Source organism: Cottoperca gobio, unplaced genomic scaffold (assembly GCF_900634415.1).
Source record: "Cottoperca gobio unplaced genomic scaffold, fCotGob3.1 fCotGob3_197arrow_ctg1, whole genome shotgun sequence".
Lineage (NCBI taxonomy): Eukaryota > Metazoa > Chordata > Actinopteri > Perciformes > Bovichtidae > Cottoperca > Cottoperca gobio.
The window spans coordinates 1-17,413 of NW_021166838.1; the positions used below are offsets into that span (position 1 = coordinate 1).

At 37.8% G+C, this 17,413-nt stretch overlaps 1 long non-coding RNA gene and 1 pseudogene across 1 annotated transcript; both read right to left on the reverse strand.

Moving 5' to 3' along the window:
- Positions 1-100: 100 nt before the first annotated feature.
- Positions 101-2,680, reverse strand: LOC115004843 (phenazine biosynthesis-like domain-containing protein 1; annotated as a pseudogene).
- Positions 2,681-10,767: 8,087 nt separating this feature from the next.
- On the reverse strand, positions 10,768-13,275 carry LOC115004844 (uncharacterized). The gene is made up of 3 exons (XR_003831884.1): positions 12,854-13,275; positions 12,603-12,776; positions 10,768-12,307 (listed from the first exon to the last, which is right to left on the reverse strand). It is a non-coding gene; the product is annotated as an uncharacterized LOC115004844 (long non-coding RNA).
- Between the last annotated feature and the right edge of the window lie 4,138 nt (positions 13,276-17,413).

Consider the following 17,413-nt stretch of genomic DNA (forward strand, 5'->3'; position numbering starts at 1 on the left):
ACGGACCTGCAGAAAACACACATGCAGCACACAAGCAGAGTCACAAAGAAGCCTGGCAAGACACAAGTAAGTGAGGGATTCAGTGCGTGTGTGCTGTAACCTGTCACAGCTGTCAGACAGTCGAAGCATCAGTTTTCTTAGTGTTGGAGCTCAGATAAACATCCTGAATTGGGTGGTTTCCAACTGCAACCTGTGTCCCACATACAGAAGCAGAGGAGTCTTACAGCAGGAGTCTACTGTAAAGCATGCTCTCACAGAGTAGGTGTCTCACTGACCTTGATGATGTCTCTGAACTCTTTGGCATCCTGAGAAAAAATGTAATCTGTTAAAAAATAATAGCATTTTGTTGTCTTTTTAGAAAAAAACTATTTGACCTACTTACCTCCTGGGTGGGGGGGTTGAGAGGAAAGTCCATGATGTACCCTTCCCCCTGCTTGGTGACAGCCAGATCTCCACTCCTCGTCTCAAACACCAGTTTGGGATTCACGTTCTCTATCAGATGTGTGTGTACATATATAATATACACATAGAACATGACGCTCACAGGGTCAGCTAATGGACTAGGTTTACTGAAGTGTTTACATGTAATGTACGTTTGTTGGCTAACAATACTTTTTCCTTTCTTGTATTTTAGCTGCACTGTGTATTACATGTAAGAACGTTACAATACGGACAGCTTCATTGTAAATCATTACAAAACTATTTCAAAAGGCCTCCCAGTTAACTTACCCTTATGTTTGAAGAGCACTGCTGCCGCGGCCAGAGTAGCATGACCACACAGATTCACTTCAGTGGTTGGTGTAAACCATCGAAGTCGGAACCTTGATCCTGTGAATCATATTGTCAGACGGGTGCTTTAACGCACACGACTTTAACATGCAGTCTAATAATAATAACACTTTTTATTTGTAAAGCGCCTTTCATGGCTAAAAGCAATCTCAAGGTGCTACAGAATACAGTCTACACATAAGAGTCTAACATTTAACACAAATACACATATATTTACACGCATGTGGATTGTTGCATGTAAACTGTAACATAGTGCATAGTATGACATTCAATGTTCATCAAATGAAGTCAGAAACTTATTTAATTTATCCAAAATGTCTTGTCTCAGGATAAACCCCTTGAGATGTGTGATTATGTGTTCAAGGAGGTCCCAAACAAACACTCACCAAACAAATGAATATCACAGAATATCAAACAACAACTAAATAAGACAAAAAAAAGGTTTACAACCATAGACAGTCATGAGAAGGAAACTGTGATAGCATTACTGAAAACAGGCAATTTCTTTTGAGATGAGAAAATAAAACATTTTTAAACATGCAAAATGATGGCAAAGTTTGTATAGATCATTTATTCCAATCTGAAGTTGTATGGTTATATATGGTGATTTTAGTGGAAATATTTACATTCATTCTAGAGATTCTTAAACTGTGTAAATGACACTAATATTCCCATATATATATATATATATATATATATATATATATATATATATATATATATATATATATATATAAAACAATATATCTATGGACATTCCTCTCTGTGCTGTACTGAAACACTGAGTGACTGCACGCTGCATTTTTAACTGACAGCTCATTGCATTGTTCTTCCCATTCCCAACAATGCAAGTCTTAGCTGTGTGTTTAACATCGCTACCTTTCAGACTGCTGAGCACAAGTGGTTTTTTTCAGTACAGTGTCTGCTGTGCTTTATGTACTGTACTCACAGCTACACGGTATATTTCAAGCCAGTTGGAACAAGTATATTAACATAATACATCTGAGGCTCTATTTCATTGGCCACTTGCAGGCGTTTACGTCTTTATTGCTTGCAGTTGTATCCCCCATTCAAACAGCCTTAATAATAGTACATGGGTTGTAAAAACATTAATTACTGCAATGAAATGCTAAGCTGTGCTAGACTGGTGCATTTCTGTTGCTCCATCTGACAAATCTAAAAGGATAGCTATACTCTATAATACATGATGTTATGGTAATATAGTAAACCTCTTCATCTGACCTGTGGTGAAACTGTCAGAGGGGTTGATCCTGGAGATGAAAGCTGTTTCTGACAAGTTCATCTCTGCTGCTATCCTCTGATACAAGTCATCTCTCAGTTCCTGTTAGAAACACATACAATTGTTTGTTGTGACAATTATTATTCACTGAGATACATGCACATACATGGATAGATACAAAAATATATGTCAAGCTGATTAAACTTTGTATATTTTACAACTAATTGTAAAATCAACTAATTGTAAAATCATGTGACTTATGAGCAACTAAAACTAGTGAACTGACTGAAAATGTCCAGTTAATCAATAAGTGTTACATGGAGCAGCCTGATCCTTCAACAAAAAAACAAATGCACAATTTAGAAGTAGCAAGTTGACGTGTCTTAACATCTTTTCAAACCCTAATGCAGCCTGTCATGTGTGATATTGTACATTCACCTAAATATTCTTACTCACATGCATAAGTGGACAAATTGCAGCAGGATTTCCCTTGAACGGTAAATTAGTGAAGGCATCTACACTGAATACTGGAATCTCCATTATTAGATTGAATAGTTTGAAAACAAGAGTCGCTGTAAAAACAAGAGACGATGTGGTTTGCAGTCGACCCGCTGCTGTCGATGGACTTTACACCCGTCTGTGGTTTCAGCAGGCGCCCCTCAGCGTCAGTCCTCACGTGGTTGCCAGACTTTCAACCTGTTTTCAGCGGACTATAGTGTTTAGATCGGTTTAGATCAGGAGTCACCAACCTTTTTCATACTGAGAGCTACTTCAAGGGTACTGAACAATAGGAAGGGCTACTTGTTTGATACAAACTTCCTGAATAACATAGTTGCACGGTTCACCTTTAATGATATTATTATCATTAATAATCATAATACATATTCATATACGTGAAGAGACTGTCTGATCACATGTTCATGTTAATTATTCCTCATAATGATTATTAACAATGATTTACCATGGTAGGAAACAGATATATTTAAACATGCAACATTATTTATTTAAGTTCTTAATCTATTTCAACATTTGAAAGTCAGAGTTATCACATCTCTGATATTTGTTTAAATATCTTTATTGACAGTTTTTAATGAATGAGAACATTTGTAGCATTTCAAAATTACACCAGTTATATTTTAATACAAAGCATCACTTCGGTAAAAAGATTTAGGAAATCATTAACTGTCACATCTTCAGATCATATCCCGTTTGTACAAACACTAACTTTGTAACATTGGAGAGTGGAGATGACATCGGAACCTTTCTTCTCGTCTTTGAACAGTGTTTGCAATAACCATCATTGCACCTTTCAAGACCTCTCCGTCCGAAAAGGCTTTCTTGTACTTTATTAAAAAAATACGTATTAAAAATGTGCAGCTCTAAATGAAGGTTCCGTTGCTTTGTGTGACTTGTTCACCGGCCTCGTGAAAAGAGATGCTGCTGCCCAAAGCTTTAACTCCCGGCTTGTTCTGCCCGCAGTGCTGCAGGTGTGTAGTTAGCATGTAGTTAGCATGGTAGCTTCTGTGACACGAACCGAAGTGTCTCCACAATGTGCCGCTTTGCCGTCGCCACGCAAATGAGACATACACAGTTTTCTTTCACTGTTGTAAAAAATAATTCTACCTCCCAATCATTGTGAAAATAGTTGTTTTCTTTCGCTTTTCTGCCATGTTTAGCGTAAACAACGCAGCTCGCGCCCCATCGTAGCTGCTCCCGCTAGCTTGTCTCAGCGAAAAGGGAAATGGAGATTTAGTTTACAGGGTTAGAGTTCATATATACATAAAACATTTTTGTTTTTTAAATGCTATATTCAATATTTTCATTTTAAAATAAAGAATAATTCAAGTGTTATTGATTTTTGAAAAAAAACAGCAAAACAATTAAATACAAATTTAAGACGAAGCTCCATGGTGACAAGTGTTATTTATTTTAGACGAAGCTCCATGGTGACAAGTGTTATTTATTTTAGACTAAGCTCCATGGTGACAAGTGTTATTTTTAGAAAAGACATGGTCCCTGCGGGCGACCAAGTGCCCGCGGGCTATATATATATATATATATATATATAATATATATATATATATTATATATATATATTTACACTATACATATATATATGTATGTATAAAATACATACATATAATACGTGTATATATATATATATATATATATATATATATATATATATATATATATATATATATATATATATGTCATACACACATATAAATATATACATATATACACATACATAAACACAATATATGTATATGTATGTATATATACATACATATACGTATATATACGTATATATATATACATGTATATATATATATATATATATATATATATATATATATATATATACGTATATATATATATATATATATATATATATATATATATATATATATATACGTATATATACGTATATATATATATATACATGTATACATATACATGTATATATATATATATGTATACATATACATGTATATATATATATATATATATATATATATATATATATATATATATATATATCCCAGTCCCAGTTGATCAGTGTATGGTTACGGTAAGCGCGTCATTTCCGGTTGTTAATGTTTCTGTGTTGTTGGTAGCATACTTCGGCAGCTCCAGTTTGACCCAGTTAATGTTATTATATTCTTGATCACATCGGCTAATTACCTGTCATCTATCTAAACCTATACTTGTACTTCCTAAGCACTTACAACTCTCTCCTTATCCTCCTTCTCTTAGCGACTCTCGCTAAATCCTCAATTCTTTACGCTCCTTTCGGCTCTGCTAACGTTAGCTGCTGCAGCTCGGCAGCTAGCGATGGCATCTCCCTCTTCTGCTCTCTCCTGCTCGGTGTGTTTCATGTTTAGCTATTGCTCGGCCTCCTTTAGTGATAATGGTACGTGTATTAAATGTAGTTTATACGCAGGGTTGGAGGCGAGTTTTAGAGGGATAGATGAGCGGCTCCGCACCATGGCTAGTCAGCGGTTAGCAAGTGTAGCTGTTAGCAAGCCCCCTATAGTCGGTGCGGGTCGACCAGTGGTATCTCCTGTTAGCCGTCCCCCGGCGGGACCCGAGCAGCCGGGAGACTGGGTGACTGTCCGAAAGAAGTGTTATCAGAAGCCCACGGTTCACCACCAACCGCTTGCTGTTTCTAACAGATTCTCCCCACTCAGTGACACACCAGCTGAGAAGCCAACTCTGGTTATCGGTAGCTCAATTTTGAGATACGTTCATTTTGAGACACCAGCGACGACAGTCACGTGCATTCCGGGGGCCAGAGCGGGCGACATAGAAGCACATTTGAAACTGCTGGCTAAGGCTAAACGTAAATACAGTAAGATTGTTATTCACGTCGGCGGTAATGACACGCGATTGCGTCAATCGGAGTGTACTAAAGTTAATGTGGAGTCGGTGTGTACATTTGCCAAAACAATGTCGGACTCCGTAGTTTTCTCTGGTCCTCTGCCAAATCTTTTGAATGATGACATGTTTAGCCGCATGTCATCATTCCGTCGCTGGCTCTCACGGTGGTGTCCAGATAATGATGTGGGCTTCGTAGACAATTGGCGGACTTTCTGGGGAAGGCCTGGTCTGATTAGGAGTGACGGCATCCATCCTACTTTGGCTGGAGCAGATCTCATATCCAATAATATTACACAGTCTATTAGTGGACCTAATCCATGACAACCCAGAGTTGAGACCAGGACAAAGAGTTGTAGTCTTACACACTTCTCTGTGCTTCTTTCCGGGCAGTCACCCACTCAAATCCCCATAGTGACTGTGTCTGCCCCACGACCACTGAAACTAATCAAGTCTATGGTTAACAGAAGAGGAGTTATACATGAAAACCTAATTAAAATAAACACCACCACTGCAAAAGTGCAACTAAATCAAAAAATTAAATGTGGGCTCTTAAACATCAGATCTTTATCAACGAAAGCTGGATTGGTAAATGATTTAATATCAGATAATAAGATTGATTTATTTTGTCTCACTGAAACCTGGCTGAGACATGAAGAATATGTCAGTCTAAATGAATCTACTCCACCTGGTCATATTAATACTCACATTCCTCGAGGTACTGGCCGAGGAGGTGGAGTTGGGGCCATATTTGACTCAAACCTCTTGATCAATCCTAAGCCTAAACTAAAATATAACTCTTTTGAAAGCCTTGTTCTTACGCTCTCAAACCCAACATGGAAAACAATAAAGCCAATTTTATTTGTTACTGTGTACCGCCCTCCTGGTCCGTACTCTGAATTTCTATCTGAATTCTCAGAATTTTTATCAAATTTAGTCCTTAAAACAGATAAAGTAATTATTGTAGGTGACTTTAATATTCATGTGGATGTTGATAGTGACAGCCTTAATAATGCATTTATCTCAATATTAGATTCAATTGGGTTCAGTCAAAATGTACATGAACCAACTCACTGTTTAAACCACACTCTGGACCTTGTTCTGGGATATGGTGTTGAAATTGAAAGTTTATCAGTGTGTCCACATAATCCTCTTTTATCAGACCATTTTTTAATAACTTTTGAAGTCCTGTTACTGGACTACAAGCCAGTAGGCAAAATATCCTACGCTCGATGTTTATCTGAAAGTGCTGTGACTAAATTTAAGGAAGTGATTCCATCAGCACTTGATTCAATACCAGGACTCAATATCAATATAACAGAGGACTCCAATGCTAACTTTAGTCCCTCCCAAATTAATCATCTTGTTGATAGCGCTGCAGCCTCACTGCGAATAACACTCGACTCTGTCGCTCCTCTTAAGAAGAAGATCATAAAACAGAAAAAGAAAGCTCCATGGCTTAATTTACAAATCCGCAAACTAAAACAAAAGTCGAGAAATCTTGAAAGTAAATGGCGTTCCACTAAATTGGAAGAATCTCGTTTAGTCTGGTTAGATCATCTTAAAACGTATAAGAAGGCTCTCCGTAATGCCAGAGCAGCTTATTACTCTTCCTTAATAGAAGAAAATAAGAACAACCCCAGGTTTCTTTTCAGCACTGTAGCCAGGCTGACAGAGAGCCACAGCTCTACAGAGCCTTCTGTTCCTATATCTCTCAGTAGTGACGACTTTATGAGTTTCTTTAACGATAAAATTATAATTATTAGAGACAAAATTAATCTCCTCCTGACCTCAATTGGTAATGACTTAACTTCAACTGTTGGAATTTTAAAAACATCTGTAACTCCTGAAATATATCTAGACTGTTTTACTCCAATCAACCTTAACCAACTAACTTCAACAATCTCATCGTCTAAACCATCAACCTGTCTTTTAGACCCGATTCCAACTAAACTGTTTAAAGAAGTTTTACCCTTAATTAACACTTCGTTATTAAATATGATCAACCTGTCTTTATTATCTGGCTACGTACCAAAATCCTTTAAAGTAGCTGTAATAAAACCACTTCTTAAAAAGCCTGGTCTTGATCCAGAGATTTTAGCCAACTATAGGCCGATATCTAACCTTCCCTTTCTCGCTAAAATCCTTGAGAAAGCAGTCGCAAAACAGTTGTGTGACTTTTTACATAATAATAGTTTATTTGAGGTTTTTCAATCTGGATTTAGAGTTCATCATAGCACAGAGACGGCACTGGTGAAAGTTACCAATGACCTTCTATTGGCTTCAGACAAAGGACTCGTCTCTGTTCTTGTCTTGTTAGACCTCAGTGCTGCTTTCGACACTGTTGATCATGACATTCTACTACAGAGACTGGAACATTGTGTTGGCATAAGAGGAACCGCACTAAGCTGGTTCAAGTCCTATTTATCTGAGCGATCTCAATTTGTACTTGTTAACGATAAATCCTCCATGACAGCCAAAGTCAGTCTCGGAGTTCCGCAGGGTTCTGTACTTGGACCGATTCTATTCACCTTATATATGCTTCCTTTGGGCAATATTATAAGGAACCACTCTATAAACTTTCATTGTTATGCGGATGATACCCAATTATATCTATCAATTAAACCAGATGAAACCAATCAATTGGCTAAACTTCAAGCATGCCTTAAGGACATAAAAACTTGGATGTCTAGCAACTTTTTGATGTTAAACACAGACAAAACTGAAGTTATTATACTTGGCCCTAAACGCCTCCGAAACGCATTTTCTAATGACATAGAAGCTCTGGATGGCATTAACTTGGCCTCCAGCACCACTGTAAGGAATCTTGGCGTCATCTTTGATCAAGATCTGTCGTTTAACTCCCACATAAAACAAATCTCAAGGACTGCCTTCTTTCATCTACGTAACATTGCAAAAATAAGACACATCCTGTCTCAAAATGATGCAGAAAAACTAGTCCATGCATTTGTTACTTCAAGGCTGGATTACTGCAACTCATTGTTATCAGGTTGTCCAAAAAAGTCGGTTAAGACTCTTCAGTTGATCCAAAATGCAGCGGCACGTGTATTGACTAGAACAAGGAAATGGGATCATATTACTCCTGTATTAGCTGCTCTGCACTGGCTCCCGGTAAAATACAGAATAGAATTCAAAATCCTTCTCCTGACTTACAAATCAATTAAAGGTCAGGCTCCAGCATATCTTAAAGATCTCATAGTACCTTATAAACCAACTAGAGCATTACGCTCCCAGACTGCAGGGTTACTTGTGGTTCCTAGAGTCTCTAAGAGTACAATGGGAGCCAGAGCCTTCAGCTATCAAGCTCCTCTCCAGTGGAACCAGCTTCCAGTTTGTGTTCGGGAGGCAGACACACTCTCCACATTTAAGAGTAGGCTAAAGACTTTCCTTTTTGATAAAGCTTATAGTTAGGGCTGGCTCAGGTTTGCCCTGGATCAGCCCCTAGTTATGCTGCTATAGGCTTAGACTGCCGGGGGACACCTCCCTGCTCTCTTCCTTCTCTCCCTCTCTCTTCTTCTCCCTCTCTTCTTCTCCCTCTCTATCTGTATGCATTTATGTAAATGTATGTTACTAACTCACCATCCGGGGTATCATCCCCGGAGTGTCTGTCTCTCATGTGGCAGGTTGCCACTGATAAAGTTTACGTCAGGATCATGAATCGTGACAGCGCCTGCTGACCTGGTCCTGCTGGACACCGGGAAGCCTTATTGACATTTTCCTGGATTCATCCAAACTTTCTATTTCTTTTTTTTTTTTTCCAACACAACATAATTTCTGTCAAATGTTGTATTTGTACTATGTTGTTTATCCTGTACACACGACATCTATTGCACGTCTGTCCGTCCTGGGAGAGGGATCCCTCCTCAGTTGCTCTCCCTGAGGTTTCTTCCATTTTTTCCCCTTTAATTTTGGGGTTTCTTTTAGGAAGTTTTTCCTTGTGCGATGCGAGGGTCTAAGGACAGAGGATGTTGTAACCTGTACAGTCTGTAAAGCACACTGAGACAAATGTATAATTTGTGATATTGGGCTATACAAATAAATTTGATTTGATTTGATTTGATGTGTATATATATATATATATGTATATATATATATATATATATATATATATATACATGTATATATATATATATATATATATATATACACATACATATATGTATGTATATATATTCATATATTCATTTTTTTTTTATTACTTTTTTTTTTTTTTTTTTTGTATATGTATGTATATACATATATTCATTTTTTTGTTATTACTTTTTTTTTTTCAAATCAATTTTTAGGGCACAATTGGCCCCCCTCCCCAATCATTTCGCCCCTCCCCATGACCTCCCATGTATAGGGCCGCCTTGGCTCATTTGACCGCCGCTCGCACCGGCTTATTAGGCCCCCTGGGGTTTTATTGGCCGCCGGCGATCGGGCTATTGCGGTCGCCAAGACTCATTTGGCCTGCCCTGGTGTGTGGTGTCTGGCCGCCCTGGTGCTTGGTGCTTCGTGCTAGCGCCGCTCCTAGCTAGCTGTTAGCGCCGCTCCTAGCTAGCTGTTAGCGCCGCTCCTTGCTAGCTGTTAGCGCCGCTCCTAGCTAGCTGCCAGCTGTTAGTGCCGCTCCTAGCTGCTGCTGCATGCCTGTCTCGTTTCCTCCTGCTGAATGACCAACGGTGACTAAACCGGCGGCTTATATAGCCTCATCTTGTCGCTCATTGGTCAGATAATATCGGTCGTTGCGCGTCGCTCATTGGACAGTTAAAACTGAACACGTTCCAATCAAAGAAGCAGGCCACCAATCGAACCCTGGAGACTCAACAGTTTTGTGTTTCCTCTTCGCCAATAAATGTATGAAATACTCATCTACAGGAAGTGATAAAGTGTCAAATCTATTCGAACTGATAGCAAAGGAGTTTCACTTCATATAGATGTCAAATAAATCTTATTATTTTTCTGTATTTTGATTGGGAAGCCTTTAAACCTCCTCAACTACTGCTGTGTGAGGCACTGATCTGTGACTTTTCCCTGTAATATCGCTGCTAAATGCTTTAAAATACTTTATAATGCCACTAAAGCTAGTTTTTAAATGTATTCTCTAAACGTGACTAAAGTTTGCTGGTAATTAAGACCTATAAAACATTTCATATATATTTCACCCTGGACCTTGCAAAAAGTCCAGTGTTGACTTAACTCCCAGAGTTGATTTCAACACTTTCTCAGGGTTTATATTGGTCCACGCTTTTCAGAGTTAAATGAACCCTTTCATAATAGTTAAAACACTGTGCCAGAGTTCCTTCTTTAACTCACAAAACAGAGTTAAAGTAACAATAATTACTATGTTATTAAATAATATATTCATTGATTCCAATAAACAAAGCCATGGTATAATGTACAAACTTTCATCTGAAACATTGTATGAGCTTTGAATATCAAATGGCTTATTGGAATTTAAGCTCAGACATTTTTATTATGAACCTTTCCTCACTTTGTAACACTCAAAATGCACGATGATGGTCATCAAAAGAATTCTCGGTGAATAGCTTGTTAATAAACAAAATGTGTTACCTTCAACCAAAAGTACATCACATATTTGACAAAAGACAAACAAGTCCAGATGTATATTCTACACACCATCAACTTTAACCCAACTAGTTGAGAAAACATCTTTTGACAAAATCATTTCAAGCATTTCATTGTTGACCACATTCACATCTCTGAGGGAATAAGTCTTAATTGGTCCATACTCTTTTTATTTGAGGGTGAAGGTTTCCCAGTGATAAGCAATAGCCAATAGCTTCGGTAGCAAGTTTCTATGTGGATACAAGTGCTTAAATAGTTTGTGGTGGTCAACAATCAAATGCTTTAAATATATTGTCGTACCTAGAGTCAGAAAAAGTGACACAACCATGTTCATTATTTTAAGTAACAACAGTAACACATTGCAGTTTTCGTTTCCTGCAGGAATGATGTCACCAACCAGTGGGATGTTTTTCACAAGACACAATGTGTGAATAGAATTCAAACCAATGCCATTACCAGCACTGTCCAAAATGATCTTTGTGGGACGTTTCTTTCGTTCTAAAAATCCGTAATCAACACCATAAATCCTGGAAAGCAAGTTCAGTTGTGATATTAAGTCTTTTGTGAGATATTTAAAAAGCAATTTGATCTCACACTGAGTCACACCCTCAAGAAGGTCATGCATTATATCAAATGAGTAATTATTTCAAACATGGAAATAATTCAATGAGTTAAGTGTAGAAGTCTCTTTCAAACCATACAAGGAGTTCAATGGTGGGTTGTCTTGGAGACATTTGTAATGCATATCAAACATATTTCTTCCACGAAGGATCACTTTGGGATCTTCCTCACTGTATACTGTTTGAGAATCATTCCTCTCAATCAAACACTACTAAGACTAAGGCCTTGGGTTTTCAGTAATTTTATATCATTTATCTACGGTTCCAGTATAACACCATCAACTTCTGGCTGCTGGGATACAAATTCTGACACATGAAACCGGTCAGTATTGTTTCAGCCTCTTACTCAGAGAGTGAGACCGGTACTAGCTGGTCAAGCAGTCTGGCTCTCAAGTCTCTGACTCTGGGTGACTCCTTCATTTTCCCCACATCACTGTTATACACTGTTGTCTGCAAGAATGTGTAAAAATTCAGTAACGCAGCATCGTACGACAAATTAAACACAAAATGGGTTTTGGAAAGTTTGTCGAAAGCCCCAAGGCAGGGAGCGGTTTGCCTGGCGTGGGATGAGATGCTTATCCATGGTGATGTAGAAGCTGTCAATCTTGCTCTTCTGAAGCCCAACAGCGAGGAGGTATGGCTGCCGACCCTGCTGGTTGCGGAGATGCTCCTCCAAACTGCAGCATGACTAGGGTTGAGATAAAGAAACCTAACATTACACACAAGAATAATGTGCAGCCACAGAGAAAACTACATTATAGAAGTGATCAGTTATTCAAACATCTTCTTACTGGCTAGTGCAAGAAGGGAATGCTTGTGAAGACTTCATTTCAATTTCATTCACTTTTTAACAACCCTCTTTTGTGGCTAAGAAGGTGACGTGACAATTATAATCACCTTAATAATATAATAACCTTATGAAAGACTAAGTCTTTTTGGAGATATGGCAAGTGCTTTAAACAAGCTAAACAAATACAACTCACTTGTTGTCTCATCAAGATCACTTCCTGTGGGACTCTCTGCAACAAGCGACGCAACTCTGGGTGTTGAAGTAAGCCACTTAGCCTCTTTTATGACATTTGGACTGAAGAATCCCATTTCTGAAGGGGCCTGGAGGATGTTTCATGATCAAATAGGAGGGTGAAGTCTTGATCCACCTTTACGAAAGAAGATATTACCGTTACTACTACAGGAAATACGTCAAGCCATTGTAAACATTTAATTCCAAACTTACCAATCCTTTGGTATCCAGGAATCTTGGGAAGGTGGAGAGGATCTCAACACCTCTGCTTGGGTCATTAACAAGCGTCTGACGGTGCTGAAAGGTTTCTCTCATCTTCTGAAAAATCAGGGAATTGTCTGTGGTATGTCAAGATGATTAAACTTTGTATATTTTACAACTAATTGTAAAATCATGTGACTTATGAGCAACTAAAACTAGTGAACTGACTGAAAATGTCCAGTTAATCAATAAGTGTTACATGGAGCAGCCTGATCCTTCAACAAAAAAACAAATGCACAATTTAGAAGTAGCAAGTTGAAGTGTCTTAACATCTAAAAAATACGTATTAAAAAATACAGCTCTAAATGAAGGTTCCGTTGCTTTGTGTGACTTGTTCACCGGCCTCGTGAAAAGAGATGCTGCTGCCCAAAGCTTTAACTCCCGGCTTGTTCTGCCCGCAGTGCTGCAGGTGTGTAGTTAGCATGTAGTTAGCATGGTAGCTTCTGTGACACGTACCGAAGTGTCTCCACAATGTGCCGCTTTGCCGTCGCCCCGCAAATGAGAAATACACACTTTTCTTTCACTGTTGTAAAAAATAATTCTACCTCCCAATCATTGTGAAAATAGTTCGTTTTCTTTCGCTTTTCTGCCATGTTTAGCGTAAACAACGCAGCTCGCGCCCCATCGTAGCTGCTCCCGCTAGCTTGTCTCAGCGAAAAGGGAAATGGAGATTTAGTTTACAGGGTTAGAGTTCATATATACATAAAACATTTTTGTTTTTTAAATGCTATATTCAATATTTTCATTTTAAAATAAAGAATAATTCAAGTGTTATTGATTTTTGAAAAAAAACAGCAAAACAATTAAATACAAATTTTAGACGAAGCTCCATGGTGACAAGTGTTATTTATTTTAGACGAAGCTCCATGGTGACAAGTGTTATTTATTTTAGACAAAGCTCCATGGTGACAAGTGTTATTTTTAGAAAAGACATGGTCCCTGCGGGCGACCAAGTGCCCGTGGGCTATATATATATATATATATATATATTTACATATACATATATATATATATATATATGTATGTATAAAATACATACATATATATACGTGTATATATATATATATATATATATATATATATATATATATATATATATATATGTATACACACATATAAATATATACATATATACACATACATATACGTATATATACGTATATATATATACATGTATATATATATATATATATATATATATATATATATATATATATATACGTATATATACGTATATATATATATACATGTATACATATACATGTATATATATATATATATATATATATATATATATATATATATATATATATATATACATGTATATATATATATATATATATATATATATATATATATATATATATATATATACACATACATATATGTATGTATATATATTCATATATTCATTTTTTTTATTACTTTTTTTTTTTTTTTTTTGTATATGTATGTATATACATATATTCATTTTTTTGTTATTATTACTTTTTTTTTTCAAATCAATTTTTAGGGCACAATTGGCCCCCCTCCCCAATCATTTCGCCCCTCCCCATGACCTCCCATGTATAGGGCCGCCTTGGCTCATTTGACCGCCGCTCGCACCGGCTTATAATAATACCAAGTGCCCCGCCGGCGGCCAATAAAACCCCCCTGGGGTTTTATTGGCCGCCGGCGATCGGGCAATTGCGGTCGCCAAGACTCATTTGGCCTGCCCTGGTGTGTTGTGTCTGGCCGCCCTGGTGCTTGGTGCTAGCGCCGCTCCTAGCTAGCTGTTAGCTCCGCTCCTAGCTAGCTGTTAGCGCCGCTCCTTGCTAGCTGCTAGCGCCGCTCCTTGCTAGCTGCTAGCGCCGCTCCTAGCTGTTGCTGCCTGCCTGCCTGCCTGCCTGCCTGTCTCGTTTCCTCCTGCTGAATGACCAACGGTGATTAAACCGGCGGTTTATATAGCCTCATCTCGTCGCTCATTGGTCAGATAATATCGGCCGTTGCGCGTCGCTCATTGGACAGTTGCAACTGAACACGTTCCAATCAAAGAAGCAGGCCACCAATCGAACCCTGGAGACTCAACAGTTTTGTGTTTCCTCTTCGCCAATAAATGTATGAAATACTCATCTACAGGAAGTGATAAAGTGTCAAATCTATTCGAACTGATAGCAAAGGAGTTTAATTCCAAACTTACCAATCTTTTGGTATCCAGGAATCTTGGGAAGGTGGAGAGGATATCAACACCTCTGCTTGGGTCATTAACAAGCGTCTGACGGTGCTGAAAGGTTTCTCTCATTTTATGAAAAATCAGGGAATTGTCTGGTTGAGCAAAGACATGTCCTCTTGGCAAGCATCCCCATCCAGCTGTCTTTCTACATTAACAGCTCGTTGGACATTTGGGAGAAGTGTCCATAGGGCTATTTGGTGATGGTGCAGATCCTCGACAAATCTTTCGCTGGATTGCTTTCAGACGCCAAGAAATGTATCCTGTGCTGCCTGCAGCATCATGGAAGTGTTCCTGAAATAAAACAAAAGATTATTTTGGTCATAGCCTTTTTTGGTATATGGAGGTGAGGAGGATTTCGGGCCAGCTACGGCCGCATGCAGGGGCCCTTTCACAGAGCATTTGGACCTGAACAAACTGTTAGGAGTCATATTTACAAGTGTTCACATATTTTATTTTATAACAATAATTACAATAAAAAACAGTAATTAGAAGCATTTTTCTTTTTACAATTAACCTAATAAATAATAATAAATAAATAAGATTATATTACAATAAATAATAACAATTAGAACATTAGAACAATTTTACTTTAAGAAACAAATGTAAACAAAAATTGGAAACAAATAAAGACATGTACATTCAACCAGTACTGGTTTACCCACAAAGTTTGCAACTTCTGTTTCTACAGTGGATCTTTCTTGTTTTTTTAAAGAACATTTCCTCCTGGTATGGAAAGTCAGACACCTCTGGTCCATTTATTGAAATCCGCATGCAGGCTGCAAGATGGTCCCCCTGCAGCCTGTTGCGGATGTTTGTCTTGACCTGCAAATACATTAACTGTTAAGCTTTACAAGTGATAGCTGATAGCTTAAAAATACTTATAACTTAAAACAGCAAATGCCATTGTGAAAGGCATTTCTTACCCTGTTCAGGGTGGAGAAGTCCCTTTCACAATTTGCACTGCTGACTGGGACAGTGAGGGCAATGGTAGCCAGCTGGCTTATAGTTGGGTACAGGACCCCAAACTCCTCATATTTTGAGGACAGGTCTGACAATCTGTCCAGCTGAGTCTTGTTCTGAAAACGTTCATATGATTAACACAGTGCATTGTTCATGATAATGTCAGAGATGACTTGTTCCTTGAAAGAAGCCCATTCACAAAGGACTGTGTCAAAATCGACATGGGAACAAAACTTCCCCACCAGTGTCCTCAGGTGTGTGTGTGTGTGGTGTCATAAGGGAGTGTAGCTGCTTGTGGACCCAGTATCAAGATGGGCAATCACGCCATCCAAATAAGGATCCATCACCTCATCAAACAGGTGGGGAAAAGATGTCAGTATACTATTTAGTCTAAATTGAAGTTACATCAATGAAGTCAGCCAAAAGCTACATAATCATACCTGTGATTGGAATCTTTGCCAGTACTGCTGTCTTTAGATCGGTTTAAAGATGCTTCGTCTAGTGTCGGTAACAGTTCATCAATAAGTGTTACATGGAGCAGCGAGTTGAAGTGTCACGTGTGGACGGTCATGTGATCTTTTACATTTTAACAGAGGTTGTACCTTGCCCGGTGTTGTTTACAGTCCACCATGCTGGATTTGGTACCCAATGCTCATGACATCGTTAGAAAGCTTATACTCTCGTCTATTTAGTGAGCAAAACGGTTTTGAGATCACAATCACAACAGCAGGTACAGCTCCTCAAACTAGCAGTCATCACGTAGTTGCCAGACTTTCTATGTGTTCAGCGGCATGACTATAGTGTTTAGATCGGTTTAGATGCTTTGTCTAGTGTCGGTAATGATTGTTTTATTGTTATATGTGGAGTAGGCCTACACTGTAAAACTTGCTCCTTCAATAATAAACAATTAAAGAATGAAATGTGCTCCCAAGAAGTCTCATCAATATTATGTTATAAGTAAGAGTACTGCATTCAAAACGTAAGTTCATAAGTATTAGCATACAAATATTTACCGGTAAATAATATTTAAATAAATATAATTATATATATATAGAAAGTAGAAAGTACAACATTTGCCTTCAACTTGTAGTGGAGTAGAAGAATAAAGGAACAGAAAATTAAAATACTTTAGTAAAGTACAAGTACGCCTACCTCAAAATAAAAACAATGAAAGTATTTGTGTAAATGTACTTAGTTACATTCCAGCACTGCTTTTGAGAGTCAAATCTGCATTTTGAAAGATTATTTTTCTAAAAATGTCCAAACACAATTTCTGACATATGCTTTTGTAGATGTTTTTTTTAATCTCGTGTTGCTCTGGTCTGATCTGCTCGCCAGAA